This window comes from Palaemon carinicauda, chromosome 38, assembly GCF_036898095.1.
Source record: "Palaemon carinicauda isolate YSFRI2023 chromosome 38, ASM3689809v2, whole genome shotgun sequence".
NCBI lineage: Eukaryota > Metazoa > Arthropoda > Malacostraca > Decapoda > Palaemonidae > Palaemon > Palaemon carinicauda.
Window position 1 is genome coordinate 56,172,682 of NC_090762.1, and position 22,570 is coordinate 56,195,251.

The window sequence follows — 22,570 nt, forward strand, 5'->3', positions numbered from 1 at the left end:
AGCTAGAAAGGAAATAGGAAAGACACATACTTGTGTCTCCCATCCAGCCAATTGCTGTGACCTTCCCCCAATATTAATGTTAGAATTTTCTTATTAAGGAAATTCAAAAGAAAGGGGTTCTAACCTCTTGGGATAGAACAAGTGTATACTAACACTAACCTTTCTCTAAAGGTTTTAATATTGTGGGGTAAGTTATAAGACTGATTACTATCAGTGCATTGAAGGAATACTTCCTTTCAATATAGAATTGGTCTCAACAATAGACTGTGAAAGGATACACAGGGTATGTTGGAAAAGTAACTACTGTATACTTTATACTATAGTTTTCTGTCTGCAGTATGTACTATACTGCAAATATGATATTTTGATTATAAAATAAATTTTTGAATATACTTACCCGGTGAATATATAATAGCTGACGTCTCGGACGGCTCGACAGAAACCCAAAAACTCGCGAGCGATCGCCGTGAAGGTTGCGGGTGTGCCCACCAGCGCCGACTATCGGCCAGATACCGCATATACATGTAAACAGCTCCAGTTCTTCTCATTCCGCTGGGTCTCTATCGGGGAGGAAGGGAGGGCCTTTAATTTATATATTCACCGGGTAAGTAGGCTATATTCAAAAATTTATTTTATAATCAAAATATCATTTTTAAATATTAAACTTAGCCGGTGAATATATAATAGCTGATTCACACCCATGGTGGTGGGTAGAGACCAGTATTAATACAATAAAGGCGTATATGCTTAGAGTTTTTGACAGTTATATCATAACAAAACCCAAATAAATATAGGTACCTGGTAAGGAAGCTGACTCTGACGATTACTCTGCCTTGTTAGTCCGCTTTCCTCACGAAGCCCAGCCATCCTCTCAGGATGCTGAAAGACTCCCAGGAGCTGTTATATCCAGGGCGACCACCCATACAACAGGACCTCATCAAAACCCTTAATCTGGGCGCTCTCAAGAAACGACATTTGACCACCCGCCAAATCAAAAAGGATGCGAAAGGCTTCTCAGCCTTCCGTACAACCCAAAACAATATTAAAAACATTTCAAGAGAAGATTAAAAGGATATTGGGATTAAGGGAATGTAGTGGTAGAACCCTCACCCACTACTGCACTCGCCGCAACGAATGGACCCAGTGTGTAGCAGTCCTCATAAAGAGTCTGGACGTCTTTTAAGTAGAATGAAGCGAATACCGACTTGCTCCTCCAGAAAGTCGCGTCCATAATACTTCGCAGAGATCTGTTTTGTTTAAAGGCCACGGAAGTTGCTATCGCTCTTACTTCGTGCGTCTTGACCTTAAGTAAACAACGATCTTTTTCACTTAAGTGAGAATGAGCCTCTCGGATTAAAAATCTAATAAAATACGATAAAGCATTTTTAGACATAGGCAATGAGGGCTTCTTAACTGAGCACCATAAGGCCTCAGATCCACCTCGTAAAGATTTGGTACGAGCTAAATAAAACTTAAGAGCTCTTACTGGGCACAGTACTCTTTCAAGCTCGTTGCCTACGATCTCTGATAGGCAAGGTATATTAAAAGATTTAGGCCAAGGACGAGAAGGCAGTTCATTTTTGGCCAAGAAACCGAGCTGAAGCGAACATGTGGCTTTATCTGTAGAAAAGCCGATGTTTTTACTAAAGGCATGGATCTCACTGACCCTTTTAGCCGAAGCCAAGCACACTAAGAAAAGCGTCTTGAGGGTGAGATCCTTCAGGGAGGCTGAATGTAATGGCTCAAACCTGTCGGACATTAGGAACCTTAGGACCACGTCTAAGTTCCATCCAGGAGTTGCCATACGACGCTCCTTAGAGGTCTCGAAGGACTTAAGGAGATCTTGGAGATCTTTATTATTGGACAGATCTAAGCCTCTATGTCTGAACACAGAAGCCAACATGCTCCTGTAGCCCTTAATAGTGGGAGCAGAGAGGGAGCGAACATTTCTCAGATGCAGGAGAAAGTCTGCAATTTGGGCTACAGAGGTACTGGAAGAGGAAATGGATGATGACTTGCACCAGTCCCTAAAGACTTCCCACTTCGACTGGTAGACCTTGATGGTAGAAGCTCTCCTAGCTCTCGCAATCGCTCTGGCTGCCTCCTTCGAAAATCCTCGAGCTCTTGAGAGTCTTTCGATAGTCTGAAGGCAGTCAGACGAAGCGCGGGGAGGCTTTGATGAAGACTCCTTACGTGGGGCTGTCGTAAGAGATCCATCCTTAAAGGCAGACTCCTTGGAACGTCTACCAGCCATTGAAGTATCTCTGTGAACCACTCTCTCGCGGGCCAGAGGGGAGCAACCAACGTCAACCTTGTCCCTTCGTGAGAGGCGAACTTCTGCAGTACCTTGTTGATGATCTTGAACGGTGGGAATGCGTACGCGTCCAGGTGAGACCAGTCCAGTAGAAAAGCATCTATGTGGGCCGCCTCTGGATCTGGGACTGGAGAGCAATAGGTCGGGAGCCTTTTGGTCAGCGAGGTGGCAAAGAGGTCTATGGTGGGTTGGCCCCAAGTCACCCAAAGACTCTTGCACACGTCCTTGTGGAGGGTCCATTCTGTGGGGATCACCTGACCTCTCCGACTGAGACAGTCCGCCAAGACGTTCAAGTCCCCCTGGATGAATCTTGTCAACAGGGAGATGCCTCGATCTCTTGACCAGATGAGGAGGTCCCTTGCGATGACGAACAGTGTGTGGGAGTGAGTGCCTCCTTGCTTGGAGATGTACGCCAAAGCTGTGGTGTTGTCCGAATTGACTTCTACCACTTTGTTTCGTAGAAGACTCTCGAAACTCGCCAAGGCCAAGTGAACCGCTAACAGCTCCTTGCAGTTGATGTGCATACTCCTCTGATCCGACGTCCAAAGACCCGAACATTCCAGACCGTCCAGAGTCGCTCCCCAACCCAAATCCGACGCGTCTGAGAACAACACGTGATTTGGGTTCTTGACCGCCAGGGACAGACCCTCTCGTAGACTTATGTTGCTGTCCCACCAGTTCAGGCACATTTTTACTGGTTCGGAGATCGGGATTGAAACAGTTTCCAAAGTCTTGCTCTTGTTCCAGTGTGAGTCTAGATGGAACTGGAGAGGGCGAAGGTGAAGTCTCCCTAGTGAGACAAATTGCTCCAGGGATGACAGAGTCCCTAAGAGGCTCATCCAACTTCTCACTGAGCAACGGTCTTTTTTCAGCATGAGGCGGACTTTGAGCAGGGCTTGCTCTATCCTGGTGGCAGACGGAAAAGCCCGAAAAACTAGACTGCGAATCTCCATCCCCAAATAGAGAATCGTCTGGGAGGGATTCAGTTGAGACTTTTCTAAGTTCACCAACAGTCCCAACTCCTTTGCCAGACCCAACGTCCATTGAAGGTCCTGCAGACAGCGATGGCGGGACGATGCTCTGAGAAGCCAGTCGTCCAGGTACAGGGAGCCTCGAATTCCCGATAAATGAAGGAATTTTGCCACATTCCTCATGAGCCTCGTAAACACGAGAGGAGCAGGGCTGAGGCCGAAGCACAGTGCTCGGAACTGGTACACCACATTCCTGTAAACAAACCTCAGATACGGTTGAGAATCTGGGTGTATAGGAATGTGGAAGTACGCATCCTGCAGGTCAAGAGAGACCATCCAGTCTCCCTCTCTGACCGCAGCTAGGACGGACTTCGTGGTCTCCATCGTAAATTTTGTTTTTACAACAAAAACGTTGAGCGCACTGACGTCCAGCACTGGCCTCCAACCTCCTGTATGCTTTGGTACTAGGAAGAGACGGTTGTAAAATCCCGGTGATTGAAGGTCCGAGACTTTCACCACCGCTCCCTTCTCTAGCAACAGAGACACCTGCTGATGTAGAGCTTGTCTCCTTGACTCCTCTCGATACCTGGGAGAGAGGTCTAAAGGAACTGTTACTAGAGGAGGTCTGCGTACAAAAGGTATTTTGTACCCCTCCTTGAGCAACAACACAGACTCTTGGTCTGCACCCCTCTTCTCCAAGGCCTGCCAGAAGCTGTTCAGTCTGGCCCCTACCGCTGTCTGAGGACGTGGGCAGTCAGACTCTGCCACGGGAGGACTTAGAACCTCTCCTCTTGCCTCTTTTACCGTCAGCACGAGCGCCTCCCCTGCTGGGGGCTCTGCCACGAAAGGGCGGGATAAACCTAGTCGCTGGGGTATCGATCTTGGGTCTCACGACGTAAGACGATGAAGGAGCACCCTTACGAGCAGAAGTAGCCATCAGGTCGTGTGTATCCTTCTGCACCAGCGAAGCCGCAATATCCTTGATCAACTGTTGAGGAAACAAAGCAGATGACAAGGGGGCAAAGAGAAGCTCCGACCTTTGACAGGGAGTTACTCCTGCCGAAAGGAACGAGCAAAGAGTCTCCCTCTTCTTCAGGACTCCAGCCGTAAAGGTAGCGGCGAGCTCATTGGAGCCGTCACAGATGGCTTTGTCCATGCAGGACATAATAAGCACGGAAACATCCTGGTCGGCCGACGAGATCTTCCTGCTTAATGCTCCTAGAGACCAATCTAAGAAGTTAAAAACTTCGAAGGCCCTGTAAACCCCTTTAAGGAGATGGTCAAGGTCCGAGGAGGACCAATAAACTTTAGAGCGTCTCATGGCCAGGCGACGGGGAGAGTCTACGAGGCTTGAGAAGTCTCCCTGGGCAGAGGCAGGAACTCCCAAGCCGAGAACTTCTCCCGTGTCATACCAGACGCTCGCTATAGAAGCTAGTTTAAAAGGAGGGAAAGCAAAGGCCGTCTTCCCCAAACTCCTCCTGGTGATCAACCAGTCCCCTAGCAAACGTAAAGCCCTCTTAGAAGAGCGAGAGAGCACAAGCTTAGTAAAAGAAGGCTTCGCAGCAGCTAGGCCTAGCGCAAACTCTGACGGAGGCGAACGAGGAGCAGAAGTAACAAAATGGTCTGGGAAAAGATCCTTAAAAATCATCATGATTTTCTTAAAGTCCATAGAGGGTTGAGCAGCTTTAGGCTCTTCTCCGTCTGATAAAATGCCCGAAGGAAAATCAGTAGGCAGAGGATCAGCAACTTCCTCATCTGAAGGAACTTCGTCCGACAATTGTCGAGTCTCATGAAAGGGAGAGACCTGCCGCGGCGGCAATGCTTGACAAGCAATGTCAACTAGCAAAGGAGCAGCAGTAGAAGTAGAGGAAGCGACGTCACGCCGCTGCTGAAAGGACTGAAAGCCTCGTGACTGATCAACAACAACAACAGGAGTTGATGGACGCTCGACGTCATGTAGGAACTGCCTTGACTGCCTAGACTGAGCAGTCAAAACAACCTTAGACTGCGGTAATTGACGCTCAACGTCAAGTCGAGCTGGTTGGCGAACGTCCTGAACGTCAACACGAGGCTGCGGCAGCGGCTGAACGTCAACACGAGACTGCGGCAGCGGCTGAACGTCAACAAGAGACTGCGGCAGCGGCTGAAAGTCAACACGGGACTGCAGCGAGGGAGGATCCAAGTCACGCGACTGACGTGACAAACTACCGACATCACGTTTCAAAGCGGTAACTTCAAAAGGGCGAGTAAAAGCTCGTTTGGGCGGCTGACGGCCAGAGTCTCGATCAGCGTAACGGAGCGAAGGATCATCGTGAACCTGCTCAGCTTTATACTCTCCTATAAGGGAGGCAAGCTTAGTCTGCATATCCTGCAGGACAACCCATTTAGGATCAACGGGAGTCGGAACGGGCCGAGACGATGGTAACGTCTGTGAAGGCAAAACATTGCCTTTACCGAGACCCTCGGACCCCGTGTAACGCTTACGTTTAATAGGAGAACAGTCTTCCGACGACTGCAAAGGGTCAGAGCTGTCCCAATGGCTACAGCCAGGACGCTGGACCTGTCCTGAAGGGACTGACTTCCGCTTCAAGGGTCTAGAAACCTTGCGCCAAGGTTTCTTTTGCGGAAAGCCTTCGGATGACGAGGAGAAAACAGCCTCGCTCGTCTTATGGTAGCGGCGATCTTGACGAGAAACGCCCGATACCAAAGAGGGAACGTCTGTACGATGGTTAAAGCCTCTCGTCCCCTTAAGTCCTACGACATTACTTCTCCCTGGTGCAGGGGAGCCTGAAAGAGGTCTCGGACTAGGGGAGCGACAAGCACGTACAGACGAACCCTCGGTCGCAACACTAATTACACTTTGCGCACTTATCACTTTATCACGATTTTCTGATTTGGCACTCTGACACTTTAATAATTTCACATCTGACATGAGTTGGTTACGGTCCGATGCTAAGGATTCAACTTTCTCGCCTAAAGCTTGAATGGCAAGCAACATATCCCGCATGGACGGTTCATGAGTGCTAGTAGAGGGTTCAGGAACAACTACTACAGGGGAAGGATTAGGTTCAGGGGCATGGGAGGAGGAAAATTCCAACGACCTAGAGGAGCTTCTCCTCACCCTATCTCTCTCCAGCTTACGAGAATATTTATCAAACTCAAGCCAGTCGAATTCCGACAAGACCACGCACTCATCACACCGATCTCCTAATTGGCAGGTTTTACCCCGGCAATTAGAACACACGGTATGTGGGTCGAGAGAGGCCTTGGGAAGACGTTTATTACAATCCCTAGCATTACATTTGCGAAATTTAGGTCCAGGGATAGGAGAAGGGTCAGCCATATTGAACAGTCAAAGAAAATCCAAAACAAATCCAAAGTCATCAACAATAAACACTATCCAAAAAAGGGTTCAAGAGTTTTAATTGAAGAGAAAAACACCCGTCACAGCGAAAGCTCAAAACAACCAAAAAGAAGTAGTTCACCAAAAATGACGAAAACTCAAGGTCAACAGCGAGCGGAATCAACTTGTCGATGAGACCGACAGAGAAGAACTGGAGCTGTTTACATGTATATGCGGTATCTGGCCGATAGTCGGCGCTGGTGGGCACACCCGCAACCTTCACGGCGATCGCTCGCGAGTTTTTGGGTTTCTGTCGAGCCGTCCGAGACGTCAGCTATTATATATTCACCGGCTAAGTTTAATATTTAAAAATACTGGCTACTGTGTAATCATATATTATAGTTCAGCCAGCATGTTGCTGGCTAGGCTAGCACCTGGCTGCACTGTTGGGTTAGTACCTGGAGGCACCGATCCAGCCGACATGCCGCCGGCTGAGTTAGTACCTGGCGGCACTAGCCGACAGAAAGAGAGAAAGCATGGAATGAAGGGCTGCCTTATTAATGTATGTACTGTACAGTGAATAAGGGTGTAGGTATATAACCTTACTGCCTTCTTCCCGAATGAGGGTTCAAATGGAAGGGAAGAATGAATCATTCAAGCTTCTACCCATCCACAAACTCTGTTGCCGGCACTGCCGGATTCAGAGATGTGGAAGGCAGTCCAAGGGAGGATTGAAGAACACTCAAAGACAAAGGGGTCTCCACAACGGCAGCCGTCACAGCCGGCATAACCTTTCCCGGAGCCTTGGTCCGTAGGGGAAGGTCGGAGTGGTTATCAAGCCGCCTAAGTAGAAACCCGACCGGAACTACAATCTACCCGGCAAGCAGGGAGAATGTAGGACAACGGCCACAGAGTTTCGATAGCTAGGCTATCGTAAAAGGACAGAGAGGGGCAGGGAAAGGGTCTTGTATGTAGCGTTAGGAGATGGCGGCAGGATTGCCGCCATTTCCGAACAGGGGTGAAACTTCGTTTCCATATCGGCGCCATCCTAGGCAGCAGAAGAATATCTACTCTTCAGCCTAGGGTCTTCCGAAAGTGTTAGGAGATGGCGGCAGGATTGCCTCCATTTCCAAACCAGAGTGAAACTTCATTTCAATATCGGCGCCATCCTAGGCGGCAGAAGAATATCTATTTTTGCCTAGGGTCTGCCGAAACAAGACTTGTCTTCTAGACTGCAGGGGAGAAGGTGGCGGCAGTATGCTACCATCTCAGGTGCGGTCTAGGGAGGCTAAACCTCCTATGCCGGCAACTGTAAGCTGGCAGGGGGATGACTACTCACCCTGCAGCTCAGCCACCAGCATAACGACTGAATACTCTGAGGTTCTGTCGAAAACCCAAGCCGGGATACTCGCCGGCAAGGGTGGGAGACAGGAAACACTAGCCTAGTCAAGCCGGAGTGTACTACTCTATGGCGAGACTAAGATAGGGTTGTCGCCCATGGCGACACTCAGAGGGAAGGAGAGATTACCCTTAAATCTCCACAGGAGACGAGTAACGAGTTATATAATTAATTCTAAGAGATATACTATCTCCTGTTGAATTGATAAAACAATACACGAGGGTAAACGGGGATAATGTATGAAAGTATACTAAAGTGCCTAGGCTAGGTAGCCTAGTGCAGGGCAAGATCTCGGTTACCTAAATCGCCTTAGGAGCGCTGACTGAATCCTTGCAGGAGATGGAAAAGCCTGAAAAACCTGACTCTGAGTCTCCATCCCCAAATAAAGAATCTTCTGGGATGGAGTCAGCTGTGACTTCTTTGAACTCACTAAGAGTCTCAACTCTTTTGCCAAATCCAAAGTCATCTGAAGATCCTTCAAACAGCGATCGGCTGAGGGAGCTCTTATGAGTCAATCGTCCAAGTACAGGGAGGCCCTGATGCCTCTTGAGTGCAGCATGCTCACCACATTCAGCATGATCTTCGTGAATATCAGAGGGGCTGTGCAGAGACCAAAACATAAGGCCCGGAACTGGAAGGCCTCCTTCCCGTACACGAACCTCAGGTAACGTCTGCAACTTGGATGTATTGGGACATAAAAATAAGCGTCCTGGAGGTCCAACGATACCATCCAGTCACCTTTCCTTACTGCTGCCAGCACGGTTTTCTGAGTTTCCATGGTGAACTTTGAATTCTGAACGTAGTTGTTGAGGGCACTTGCATCCAGAACCGGTCTCCATTCCCCTGAACTCTTGGGAACCAGGAACAAACGGTTGTAAAACCCTGGTGATTCCAAGTCCCGCAACCTCTCTATCGCTCTTTTTTCCCGCAAGAGAGACATCTGAAGCTGCATGGCCTGCCTCTTCAGTCCTTCCCTGTATTTAGGAGAGAGATCCACAGGATCTGTGGCTAAAGGAGGCTTTGATAAGAATGGGATTTTGTATCCTTCCTTTAGAACACGAACGGACCAAGGGTCCGCTCCCCTTACCTCCCAGGCTTGCCAGAAGTAATTTAGCCTGGCTCCCACTGCTGCTTGAAGGCGAGGACAGTCAGACCCTGCCTCGACTGGACTTAGCTCCTCTTTTCTTAGACTTCTTCGCATCGGGCTTGAAGTTACTTCTCCCGGCAAGCTTACCACGAAAGGGCTGAGCAGTCTGGGAATATGACGTCCCTTCCTTCGCTCTACGGGTAGGGAAAGATGTAGGCAACACCTTCCTAGCTGTTTTGGCAACCAAATCATGAGTAGCCTTCTGAGTCAATGCTGCAGCCACTTCCCTCTCTAAATCCTGCGGGAATAGAGCAGAAGACATGGGAGCAAAAAGTAACTCCAATCTCTGACATGGAGTGACTCCCACAGAGAGGATGGAACAAAAATTTGCCCTCTTCACAACTCCTGCAGTGAACAGGGCAGTCAATTCCTTAGAACCGTCTCTATCTGCCTTGTCCATACAAGAAATAAGTTGGATAAGGTTACTCGTGACAGTGCCCTTCATTTCCGCTACTTTTCTACCCAAGGCTCCCAGAGATCAGTCCAGAAAATTAAACACCTCAAAAGCCCTGAACAAACCTTTCAAGAGATGGTCAAACTCCGACATTAACCACCACACTTTAGTCTTCCTCATGGCTAGACGACGAGAAGAGTCCACAAGGCTCGAGAAGTCCCGCTGAGCAGACGCAGGAACTCCCAAACCTAAGACTTCCCCTGTCTCATACCAAAAGCTCGACTTGGAAGCTAGTTTGGCTGCCGGAAAAGCGAAATATGTCTTGCCAAGCGCTTTCTTTGAATCCATCCACACTCCCATTAATTTCAATGCTCTCTTAGAGGAGTGGGAGAGAACCTTTTTTGTGAAAAAGGATGTCCTTGCTGCTTTACCGAGACTAAATTCCAAAGGAGGAGTTCGCGGGGCAACAGGAGTAAAATGGTCAGGAAACAACTCCGTGAAGACCAGCATTAGTTTCTTGAGGTCCACCGAATGTTGAGGTGGCTTATCCTCTTCTCCCTCTGAAATGTCATCCAAATGTTCCTCCCGAGAGAAAACCTCATCCGGATCTTCCTCCGACAATTCAGCCGCTGGAGTTGTGCCTGGATCAGAAAGGCGACGTTCCTGTGCAGGCGCGTTAGTGCTGACATGCGCTGTTCAATATTCCCATCCGACTGACAATCACTAGCCTTGCGTTTGCTGTCACGATCGGTTTGTGAAACAGCATCAAACTGACGCACTGCGAAAATAGTCGACTGCCGTGTAGAGTCATGGATTGGCTTGCGTGAGGAGTCATGGATTGACTGCCGAGAACCGTCGCGGGTAGCTTGACGTATGGTGCCATGGGTAGAATCTGGCTGGCGTTGACGCTCCGCCACGTCATGGCGAACCGCGTCTGCGTGCCGCTCACGGTGACGCTCCGCCACCTCATGGGTTGACTGGCGTGTGTCGTCGCGCTGACGCTTAGCGTCTGGCTGCCGCTGACGCTGACGCTCCGCGGCGTCATGGGTTAACTGCTGTGTGTCGTCACGCTGACGCTTAGCGTCTGCTTGCCACTGATGCTGACGCTCCGTCTCGCGCCCGCTCCCATCCTGCCGCTCAGTGGCCCGCTCCGTTACCTGGCGAGCGTCGTCACGTTTGGAAAACTGACGATCAGCTGTATGCACGATCGATAGATGTTGCAAAGCAGAGCTCTGACGAGATACATCCACCTCAACCTGCCGTTGAACACTGCGACTGGGAAACCGCCTGTACGATAGCACGTCAGTACCAGAGACAACAGGCCGCCTGTGCAACAACGAGTCTAAAACGGAAGACTGACGCCCAGCCGCACTGTCAACAGCAGGCCAATAAAACTGCATAAGCGACGAGAGCTGCTGTTTCATGCCCAACAACATAGACCACTTGGGATCACCTTGAGGCGATATTTGCGCCGCCTCTTCCAAAGCGAATTCGCCTTCCTCATCGTTTCCAAACCGCTCCCCGCTTTCGGGAGACGAGCAACAGTTCGATGGAAGCGGCGGAGTATAAACCATAACACCCGAACCAGGAATTAGCTCCGCATCTGACTGAATAAAACCTTTATCCATATCGGAACCCACGTCAGAGTGCTTCGCAGGCGAACGCTCATCAAGGGACCGAAAACGTTCCGGTGTATCCCAATGACTACAACCTAGCTGTTGCGGAGAGGAATCACGCCGTTGTTCCACTGTCTGCGCTTTTCTCTTAGGCGGTCTAGAGGCTTGATGCCCAATCTCATCACGTGACCCTTCATCCGAAGAAGGAGATAAAGCGTTAACCTCACCTTTCCTACGGTAAGGGTGAGCGACCTGTGATACGACAGCAGGAACACTCAAGGGGACGTATGTGCGATTGATGACGCCTCTCGTTCCCTTTCGCCGTTCAACATAACTTCTTCCCTGGGTCTGGGAGCTTGACAGAGGTCTTAGGCTAGACGAACGACAGGATCGCGCAGACGCACCCTCCACAACACTGAACACATTAGTCGAACTTTTTACACTTGATCGGTCGCCAGTGCAACAACTTTTAAGTAAATTAATTTCAGACATAATTTGCTTTTTGTCCACCACTAAAACTTCAACTCTCACACCGAGAGCTTGAATAGCGGACAACATATCCTTCATCGTAGGCTCTTTCGGCTCCTGCTCTACCACTGCGGGGGAAGGAATAGGATCAATGACATCAGATACAGGTAATTCCGCAGAACGGGGAGAACTACGTCTAATCCTGTCTCTCTCTAATTTCTGAGTATAATGCTCATAAGCTACCCACTCACTTTCAGTTAGCGAAGAACATTCTTCACACTGATCCCCAAAAGTACAAGATTTACCCCTACATTTTACACAAATTGTATGTGGATCAACAGAACCCTTAGGAAGGTGAGTATGACAACATTTAATACACTTCCTATATACAGGGGAAGGGTCGGCCATATTGAAAAGTTACGAGAGAGATCCAAAAAATAACAAGGGTCAAAATTAGCTAAATAAACCCAAAACAATAAAGATTTCAAAAAATATGAAAGAGAAATCACTAATGCGAAAGCCAAAAACAAAAAGACAGAGTACATCACCAAATCAAAGTAATTTGCGAGAGAATTTCCAATGTTCTAGCCAGTATGGCGGTAGATAAGATCTGAAGTGGTTGGATTAGTTCGGCCTGTCTACAGCAAGGGCGATAGTATACACCTAGCATATCTGCGATAGCCGCGAGATTTTGAATATTTCTGCTGGGCGTCCAGGGACTTAAGCCATTCTTATATAACCAGCGGGTAAGTTTTATGTTTAAAAATTATACATTGTAAAGATTAAATACAGTACTCAACTTTCCAGAGGCAGAAGATGCTGGAGACTGCATATTAAATCCTCTCAAAAACGATCAAGAACGTTAATCAACAGGGAAAACCACCGTGTGACATCGCTACCAAATAAGGAATGAGCGCCATCTTGAAGCCATATAATAGTATGGGAGGAAGGGTAACCTTGATAACGGCTCCCCTTCAGTTTCGCCACTTTCCCCCTCGAAGCAAACACGCTATTTGGGGTGAAGATTGCCATGTGTCGTATCAAGATATACGTCCCCTGATTTTATGCAATATCCTTAAGAAATTTTAAGGATATTCGTTCCAGGAGTTAGAATTCGGGAGACCTAAAGGTAAATTCTCTGGGAATATCACTGTAGCCAAATATCCCTTAGAAAGCTACCTATAGGAACCTTCCATCAGGACGACATGGCTTGAGCCCAAAAATTGTCATATATTCCAAAGTTCAAAACAAATAACAAAGAGATTTAGAATATAAAATATTGGGACCTTTATACTATTCAAATAAATAACTTATGATATAAGCACCACCTTTCAGTGTTTTCTGAACTTCCGGCAGAGGCTACTGTGACTTGAGCTAAGATGACAAAAAGCAAAACTAGCATTTTTTTCATTAAAATCTGTCACCTCACTAATAGAGGTTTCTGCCAGTAGTAAGCCTATATGGGATTCAAAATAGTGTATTTGCAAAGATCTATTCAATTATGCAATTTTCAATGTCCAAATAAGGTATTATAGTTCCTGTCGGGAAAACCTTCCTAATAAAATAAAATTTTCTTGTATAAACAATAACGTTTTCTTAGATAATGACCTTTATTTCTATAACAAATTAGCAGTTAGTAAGAAATACCTTAATGTATCCTAATACAATAGAGGGGCCACTCAATTGGGAATCGGGAGTTTTGGGTGCGGAAAATTTACTAGAGAATCAACAAATAATGTCATAACTAACCTTATCTACTCTATAGGCCGCATAATAAATCTAGGAAAAATTACACAAAATATCGGCATCCTACCGCCAGGCTAACCTGAGATGTCTCATTTGTTTGTTAACATTCAATGATTCCCATGTATACTCTCCTTTTCATTCGGGTGTACATACCTTGATACACATTAACCACTTTAAGCCAGTCACCTCTACCCTCCACAACAATCTTAGGGACCAGCAGGAAACCCTGATAATCCCCAACTCTCCATGTCTCAATTACAAGTTAAGATATTATATGTAATTTAGTTTTAGGGTATGTGGCCTGGGTAGGGGGGTGGGGGTTTGCCCTGGGGCTAGGCTAGTGACATGGGTATGTTTGTGACCTGAATAGAGGGGCCTTGTTAGGCCTGTAAGCTGGGAACTACGACAAAATTATAGAATGGTAGAACAAAAGGTTTGTAGAAAAGAAGACTGGTTTGTAATGTATTTTGTGGTGTTTTGAACATTTTTGATAATGATTCCTAATGGAAATCCATAGTTATCAGAAATAACTGAAAAGCCATGACTCTGCAATATGCTTTTTTTATCTATTATGTTTGAAACATCTTAAAATATAGCGTACTTGTCCAATTGTGTTAATATTTAAGTTAACTTTCTTGAAATTTGTTTCCGTCAATCATCATAAAAAGTCATCATAATAAAAAGTTATCGTAATCAAAACATAGTAACAGTAATGAAACACTGTCAAAACACTGGAGCTTTTGTTTGCCAGGACATTAAGACACAGAAAATTTGTTTTTCCATGCCATTTGCTATGATGTCGTTCATAGCAGTGTTCATATTATAAATACCTTGTTACTTAATTGAGTTAATGATTTATCGTTTTTTTACTCTGCCATATACTTGCTTTGCTCATGAAGAAACATTATCTCACTACTGTACTCCTATGTTCTGGCAAGCAGACTATGTTTCACTGGGTGCATTAGCCCCGTGGGCAAGTATTTTGGCGTTAATTATCAATTATACAAATATAGAGGGGTAAATACACACTTTACGAACAACGAGTAGTAGCTTTGCACTCCACAATCTGTTTACATATAGACTAAATATGTTATTTTTATTAATAAAATAAATTTTTGAATATACTTACCCGGTGATCATATAAGCTGTCAGCTCTGCTGCCCGACAGAAAAACCTAAGGACAAAATACGCCAGCGATCGCTATACAGGTGGGGGTGTACATCAACAGCGCCATCTGTCGAGCAGGTACTCAAGTACTCCATGTAAACACAGAACCAATTTTCTCCTCGGTCCACTGGGTCTCTATTGGGGAGGAAGGGAGGGTCCTTTAATATATGATCACCGGGTAAGTATATTCAAAAATTTATTTTATTAATAAAAATAACATTTTTCAATATTAAACTTAGCCGGTGATCATATAAGCTGATTCACACCCAGGGGGGTGGGTAGAGACCAGCATTACATGTTTACATTATTAAGAGCTAAGTATTTTGTATTTCATTTTAGCAGTTATTCAAAATAACAAACATAAAATAAATAAGTACCTGGTAAGGAAGTCGACTTGAACAATTACTCTGCCTTTTTAAGTACGTCTTCCTTACTGAGCCTCGCGATCCTCATAGGATGCTGAGCGACTCCTAGGAGCTGAAGTATCAAGGGTTGCAACCCATACTAAAGGACCTCATCAAAACCTCTAATCTAGGCGCTTCTCAAGAAAAGAATTTGACCACCCGCCAAATCAACCAGGATGCGAAAGGCTTCTTAGCCTTCCGGACAACCCAAAAACAACAATAAAAAACATTTCAAGAGAAAGATTAAAAAAGATTATGGAATTAGGGGAATGTAGTGGTTGAGCCCTCACCCACTACTGCACTCGCTGCTACGAATGGTCCCAGGGTGTAGCAGTTCTCGTTAAGAGACTGGACATCTTTAAGATAAAAAGACGCGAACACTGACTTGCTTCTCCAATAGGTTGCGTCCATTATACTCTGCAGAGATCTGTTTTGTTTGAAGGCCACTGAAGTTGCGACAGCTCTAACTTCATGTGTCCTTACCTTCAGCAAAGCATGGTCTTCCTCATTCAGATGGGAATGAGCTTCTCGTATCAACAGTCTAATACTGTATAATAGGAAACTGCATTCTTCGACATAGGTAAAGAAGGTTTCTTAATAGCACACCATAAAGCTTCTGACTGTCCTCGTAAAGGTTTAGTTCGTCTTAAATAGAACTTAAGAGCTCTAACAGGGCACAAGACTCTTTCTAGTTCATTTCCAACCAAATTAGAAAGGCTTGGAATATCGAACGATTTCGGCCAAGGACGAGAAGGTAGTTCGTTTTTGGCTAGAAAACCAAGCTGCAAAGAACATGTAGCCGTTTCAGATGAAAATCCGATGTTCCTGCTGAAGGCGTGTATCTCACTGACTCTTTTAGCTGTTGCTAAGCAGACGAGGAAAAGAGTCTTTAAAGTGAGATCTTTAAAGGAGGCTGATTGTAGCGGCTCGAACCTTTCTGACATAAGGAATCTTAGTACCACGTCTAAATTCCAACCTGGTGTGGCCAAACGACGCTCCTTCGAGGTCTCAAAAGACTTAAGGAGGTCCTGTAGATCTTTGTTGTTGGAAAGATCTAAGCCTCTGTGACGGAAGACTGCTGCCAACATGCTTCTGTAACCCTTGATCGTGGGAGCTGAAAGAGATCTTTCCTTCCTCAGGTATAAAAGGAAGTCAGCTATTTGAGTTACAGAGGTACTGGTTGAGGATACTGATACTGACTTGCACCAGCTTCGGAATACTTCCCACTTCGACTGGTAGACTCTAAGAGTGGATGTCCTCCTTGCTCTAGCAATCGCCCTGGCTGCCTCCTTCGAAAAGCCTCTAGCTCTAGAGAGTCTTTCGATAGTCTGAAGGCAGTCAGACGAAGAGCGTGGAGGCTTGGGTGTACCTTCTTTACGTGTGGCTGACGTAGAAGGTCCACTCTTAGTGGAAGAGTTCTGGGAACGTCCACCAGCCATTGCAGTACCTCGGTGAACCATTCTCTCGCGGGCCAGAGGGGAGCAACCAACGTCAACCTTGTCCCTTCGTGAGAGGCGAACTTCTGCAGTACCTTGTTGACAATCTTGAACGGGGGGAATGCATAAAGGTCTAGATGGGACCAATCCAGTAGAAAGGCATCTATATGAACTGCTGCTGGGTCCGGGATTGGCGAGCAATAATTTGGGAGCCTCTTGGTCATCGAGGTTGCAAAGAGATCTATGGTAGGTTGGCCCCATGTGGCCCAAAGTCTCTTGCATACATTCTTGTGAAGGGTCCACTCTGTTGGGATGATTTGACCCTTCCGACTGAGGCGGTCCGCCATGACATTCATGTTGCCTTGAATGAACCTCGTTACTAGAGACAAGTTTAGATCTCTTGACCAGGTGAGGAGGTCCCTTGCGATCTCGTACAACTTCATAGAATGGGTCCCTCCTTGCTTGGAGATGTACGCCAAGGCCGTGGTGTTGTCGGAGTTCACCTCCACCACCTTGCCTAGAAGGAGGGACTTGAAGCTTTTCAAGGCCAGATGAACTGCCAGTAGCTCCTTGCAGTTGATATGTAACGCTCTTTGCTCCGAGTTCCAGGTGCCCGAGCATTCCCGACCGTCTAATGTCGCACCCCAGCCCGTGTCCGATGCGTCCGAGAAGAGAACGTGGTTGGGGGTCTGAACAGCCAGGGGCAGACCCTCTCTGAGGTTGATGTTGTCCTTCCACCAAGTCAGTGATGACTTCATCTTCTCGGAAATAGGGATCGAGACCGCTTCTAGCGTCTTGTCCTTTCTCCAGTGAACAGCCAGGTGAAATTGAAGGGGACGGAGGTGCAGTCTCCCTAACGCAATGAACTGGTCCAGTGATGAAAGCGTCCCTATCAGACTCATCCACTGTCTGACTGAACATCGGTCCTTCATTAGCATGTTCTGGATGCATCCTTGGGCTTGACTTATTCTGGGGGCCGACGGAAAAGCCCGAAAAGCTTGACTGTGAATCTCCATCCCTAGGTACACTATAGTTTGGGATGGGACCAGTTGGGACTTTTCCATATTGACCAGGAGACCCAATTCCTTGGTCAGATCTAGAGTCCACTTTAGATTCTCCAGACAGCGACGACTGGACGAAGCTCTTAAAAGCCAGTCGTCCAAATAGAGGGAGGCTCTGATGTCTGCTAAATGCAGGAATTTGGCAATATTCCTCATCAGTTTCGTAAAGACAAGAGGCGCCGTGCTTAGGCCAAAGCACAGGGCTTGAAATTGGTAGACAACCTTCCCGTAAACGAACCTTAGAAAAGGTTGGGAATCTGGGTGAATGGGGACGTGAAAGTAAGCGTCCTTGAGGTCTAAAGAGACCATCCAGTCTTCCTTCCTGACCGCTGCTAGAACAGACTTTGTCGTCTCCATGGCGAACGTCTGCTTGGTGACAAAGACATTCAGAGCACTGACGTCTAGCACCGGTCTCCACCCTCCTGTCTTCTTTACCACTAAGAAGAGACGGTTGTAGAAGCCCGGGGATTGATGGTCCCGGACTTTGACTACCGCTCCCTTTTCTAGTAAGAGAGACACCTCTTGCTTCAAAGCTAGTCTCTTGTCCTCCTCTCTGTACCTGGGAGAGAGGTCGATGGGAGTCGTTGCTAGAGGGGGCTTGCGCAAGAATGGGATCTTGTACCCTTCTCTGAGCAACTTCACAGATTGTGCATCTGCGCCCCTGTTCTCCCAGTAGTTCTTGAGTCTGGCTCCCACTGCTGTCTGAAGAAGGTGGCAGTCAGACTCTGCCTCTAAAGGACTTGGTACCTTTCTTCTTGCTCCCACGTTTCCCTTCGGCACGAGCACCTCCTCTGCTGGAGGCTCTGCCACGAAAGGGCGGGATAAATCTTGACGCTGGAGTATCCATTCTGGGTCTAGACACGGAAGGCAAAGGGGTGGCTTTGCGTGCAGATGACGCAACTAGGTCATGCGTGTCTTTTTGAATCAAGGAGGCAGCAATCTCCTTGATCAACTCCTCTGGGAAAAGGCACTTCGAGAGAGGAGCAAACATAAGCTCCGATTTCTGACATTGTGTTACTCCAGCTGACAAGAAGGAGCAAAGGTTTTCTCGTTTCTTGAGGACCCCGGAAACGAACGAAGCCGCAAGCTCACTGGAACCGTCCCGTATGGCCTTGTCCATGCAGGACATAATGAGCATGGAAGTTTCCTTGTCAGAAGGGGAGGTCTTCCTGCTCAACGCTCCCAAACACCAATCCAAAAAGTTAAACACTTCGAACGCTCTGAACACTCCTTTCATCAGATGATCTAAATCTGAAGGAGTCCAACAAATCTTGGAGCGTCTCATGGCCAGCCTGCGGGGAGAGTCTACTAGACTTGAGAAGTCGCCCTGGGCAGAGGCAGGAACTCCCAAGCCGAGAACTTCTCCCGTGGCATACCAGACGCTCGATCTGGAAGCGAATTTCGCAGGGGGAAACAAGAATGCTGTCTTCCCCAGGTGCTTTTTGGACTGCATCCAATCTCCAAACACCCTTAAAGCTCTCTTGGACGAGCGGGCGAGGACGAGTTTCGTAAAGGCAGGCGCGGATGACTGCGTGCCTAAAGCGAACTCAGATGGAGGTGAGCGTGGGGCCGCAGAAACAAACTGATCGGGATACATATCCTTGAACAGTGCAAGTACTTTCCTAAAGTCCAAGGAGGGAGGCGTGGTCTTGGGTTCGTCGATGTCCGTGTGCGGGTCGTCAAGGTGTGCAGCGTCGTCATCATCAGAGAGTCCATCGTCTGAATGCTGAGGAGGAAGCGGCAAAGGAGTAGGCATTGGCTGGTCAGCTGAGTCCGGCAGCACGGGTGCATGCGTGACTGCACTGGACGCAACGTCATGGAACTGTTGGTCAGTCTGTGAACTGGCAACAACCATAGCTGCGCGGGGGCGCAAAGCGTCTACTCCCGACTGTCTAGTCTGCTGTGGGCGAGTAGGGGTAACCACAGTGGGTTGCGGAGGTTGACGCACCGCGTCAAAACAAAACAACTTAGGTTGTTGTTGTTGTAACTCGTTAACGTCAACGGAGGGTTCCGTGCGTCGGCGAACGTCAACATGCGGCTGGCAGGGTACAGTGCGCATGGGTGGCGGGACTCTCACAGCTGGAGTGCGGGAGAAGGTAGCCTCAGCGTCAACTGGACGCACAACCGTGGTTGGTTGTAGGCTAACGGGAGCAGCGTCAACCTTCTCCGCACGAAAGTCCTGCATTAAAGATGACAACTGTGTCTGCATGGTCTGCAGCAAAGCCCACTTAGGGTCTACAGTAGCAGGTGCGGCAACAGACGGTGTTACTGCCTGTTGCGGTACCGCTTTGCCTCTCTTAGGAGGTGTGCAGTCATCTGAAGACTGCAGCGAGTCCGAACTGACCCAGTGGCTACAACTGGGCCGTTGGACTTGCGCGGAAGGGACCTTGCGTTTGAGAGGTCGTGAGACCTTGGTCCATTGTTTCTTCCGAGAAACATCTTCCGCAGACGAGGAATAAACGGGCTCTCTCGTCTTCTTTTGGGTGGGGCGATCTTGGCAAGATACGTCCGAAACCACGGAGGGAACGTCTGTCCGCTGATTAAAGCCTGTCGAACCCTTTGGTCGTACGACATTGCTTCTCCCCTGGCCTTGGGAGCTTGCAAGAGGTCCCGGACTGGGAGGACGACAGGCACGAACAGACGCACCCTCAAGCGCAACACTAACACTTTCCACAACACTACCACTCACTTTGTCACTACCCACTGCACTCTTACCCTTCAACTCCCTGACGTCTGCCATGAGTTGGTTACGGTCACTCGCCAATGACTCAACTCTCTCACCCAGAGCCTGGATGGCACGCATCATATCTGCCATCGAAGGTTGTTGAGTGCTAGAAGGGGGATCAGGAGCAACCACTACAGGGGAAGGAATAGGTTGTGGGGCATGGGGAGAGGAAAAATCAACTGAGCGAGATGAACTCCTCCTGACTCTATCTCTCTCTAGCCTACGTGAATATTTCAGGAATTCGAGAAAATCGAATTCCGAAAGCCCAACGCATTCCTCACATCGATCTTCCAATTGACAGGTTTTACCCCGACAATTGGAACAAATGGTGTGCGGATCGATAGAGGCCTTCGGAAGACGCCTTGAACAGTCCCTAGCACTACACTTCCTGTATTTAGGGACTTGAGAAGGGTCAGCCATCTTGAATTAGTCAAAGGGGAATTCAAAATCTATCCAAGTCGTCAACAAATAATCCAAAATTCAATCAAAGAATGCAAGGAAGTATTGAAGATATCCTCTGCAAAGCGAAAGCTAATAACTAGAAATGAGTACTTCACCAAAATCTGTGAAAATCAATCCAGTAAGCAACAGCGTATTTAGTAGGTCTTGCCGGTGGCACGACAGAGAGAAAATTGGTTCTGTGTTTACATGGAGTACTTGAGTACCTGCTCGACAGATGGCGCTGTTGATGTACACCCCCACCTGTATAGCGATCGCTGGCGTATTTTGTCCTTAGGTTTTTCTGTCGGGCAGCAGAGCTGACAGCTTATATGATCACCGGCTAAGTTTAATATTGAAAAATATCAAATGTGCCTTTCTTCTCTAACCTTTTGTTATTAACATGATCAATAAAATAAAAGCTATGATAGGATATGTTGCATACTTCAATATTGAAAATAAATAAGGTTTAAAATATAAAACAATGAGCCCTTTATTCTGTTCATACAAGTAACTTATGGCAGAAGCACCACTTATCAGTGTTCTGAACTACCGGGAGAAAGCAGGCTCCTACGATATGTGCTATGACGACAATAGAAGCAAAACGGGTATTTATCAAAATCTGTAACTTTGTTAATAGTGCTTTCTGCCATTAGTATATGGTATTGAAAACAGTGTACAGGTATTTGAGAAGATCTATCCATTTATGCAAGTTTCAATATCCTAACTAATACTGCAGCATTTTATAAATGAAGCAGAACTACTAGGTCAAGTTAGGTGAGATGTGGTTAGATTTGTTGGTTTTATTATAGTTACGGACAGAGAAAACTTTCCTAGTAAAAATCAACTTTTCCCTCTAGAGAAATGCCCACCGTTTTCTTGATTGTTCTGTTTGTTTGCAATTAAAATGGTTAAATATGGTTAAATCACGTTAATCACTACAGGAAAAAGTTTCTGTTCGAAATGTTTCCCTGTCCGTTGATATAATTTTACCGATGTTACCTTTCGTATGAATCCTGAAATTGATATTTTCGTACCCTTAGAAAGGGAGGATGATGGGAAAACAGTTTTTTTTTTCTATTAGAAATGGTTTTCCCGACAAGAACTACAACTTAACCTTAAATAATATTGCACGGTTCTATAATGGAAGCTTTGCATTTACGAGTACCTGAAAAAAAAATTGTATGCTTACTTTATCACAGACAAATAATGAATATAAATTACCTTTGGTTCCTCATAAGAATTTCTTCCAATGTGCAAAGGCGGTTCCAAGCATCCTTGGCCTCTAATAGTCATGTTTTCTAAACTTCCATCCACAATCCAAATAGCAAAGGATACTTCGTTGATTAATTTAAACGTATCATCTAAATGAGCGTGATCTCAAATTACCCGTTTTATATTCCGTTTATACTTAGTACAAGAAAACTGGCCACCTTCTTACTAAAGTCACACCAACAATTTGACAAATCAAAACAAGAAGTCACTCAAACTTGACATTTGAGTCGACATACAGCACAGCAGTTCACTTCTTCTTTAGTCACCTTTAAATGACAGTTGCTCCAGTAGTTACAGTGAAATTTAAATCTCTTACATTATTATTAGTATTATTATTATTACTTGCTAAGCTACAACCCTAGTTCGAAAAGCAGGATGCTATAAGCCCCGGTACTCCAACAGGGAAAATAGCCAAATGAGGAAAGGAAACAAGGAAAAATAAAATATTTCAAGAAATTAACATTGAAATAAATATCTCCCTTATAAACTATAAAAACTTTAACAAAACAAGAGGAAGAGAAATAAGATAGAATAGGGTGCCCGAGTGTACCCTCAAGCAAGAGAACTCTAACCCAAGATAGTGGAAGACCATGGTACAGAGGCTATGGCACTACCCAAGACTAGAGAACAATGGTTTGATTTTAGCTGCTTACCATAGCTAAAGAG

The 22,570-nt window shown here is 46.7% G+C and overlaps 1 long non-coding RNA gene across 1 annotated transcript in view; it reads right to left on the reverse strand.

Annotated features, from left to right (window-relative positions):
- Positions 1 to 22,149, reverse strand: part of LOC137630641 (uncharacterized) — an 87,664-nt gene extending 65,515 nt beyond the window's left edge. Inside the window, exon 1 of the long non-coding RNA XR_011041744.1 lies at positions 21,854 to 22,149. This is a non-coding gene — a long non-coding RNA (uncharacterized lncRNA). The remainder of the gene's footprint in view (positions 1 to 21,853) is intronic.
- Between the last annotated feature and the right edge of the window lie 421 nt (positions 22,150 to 22,570).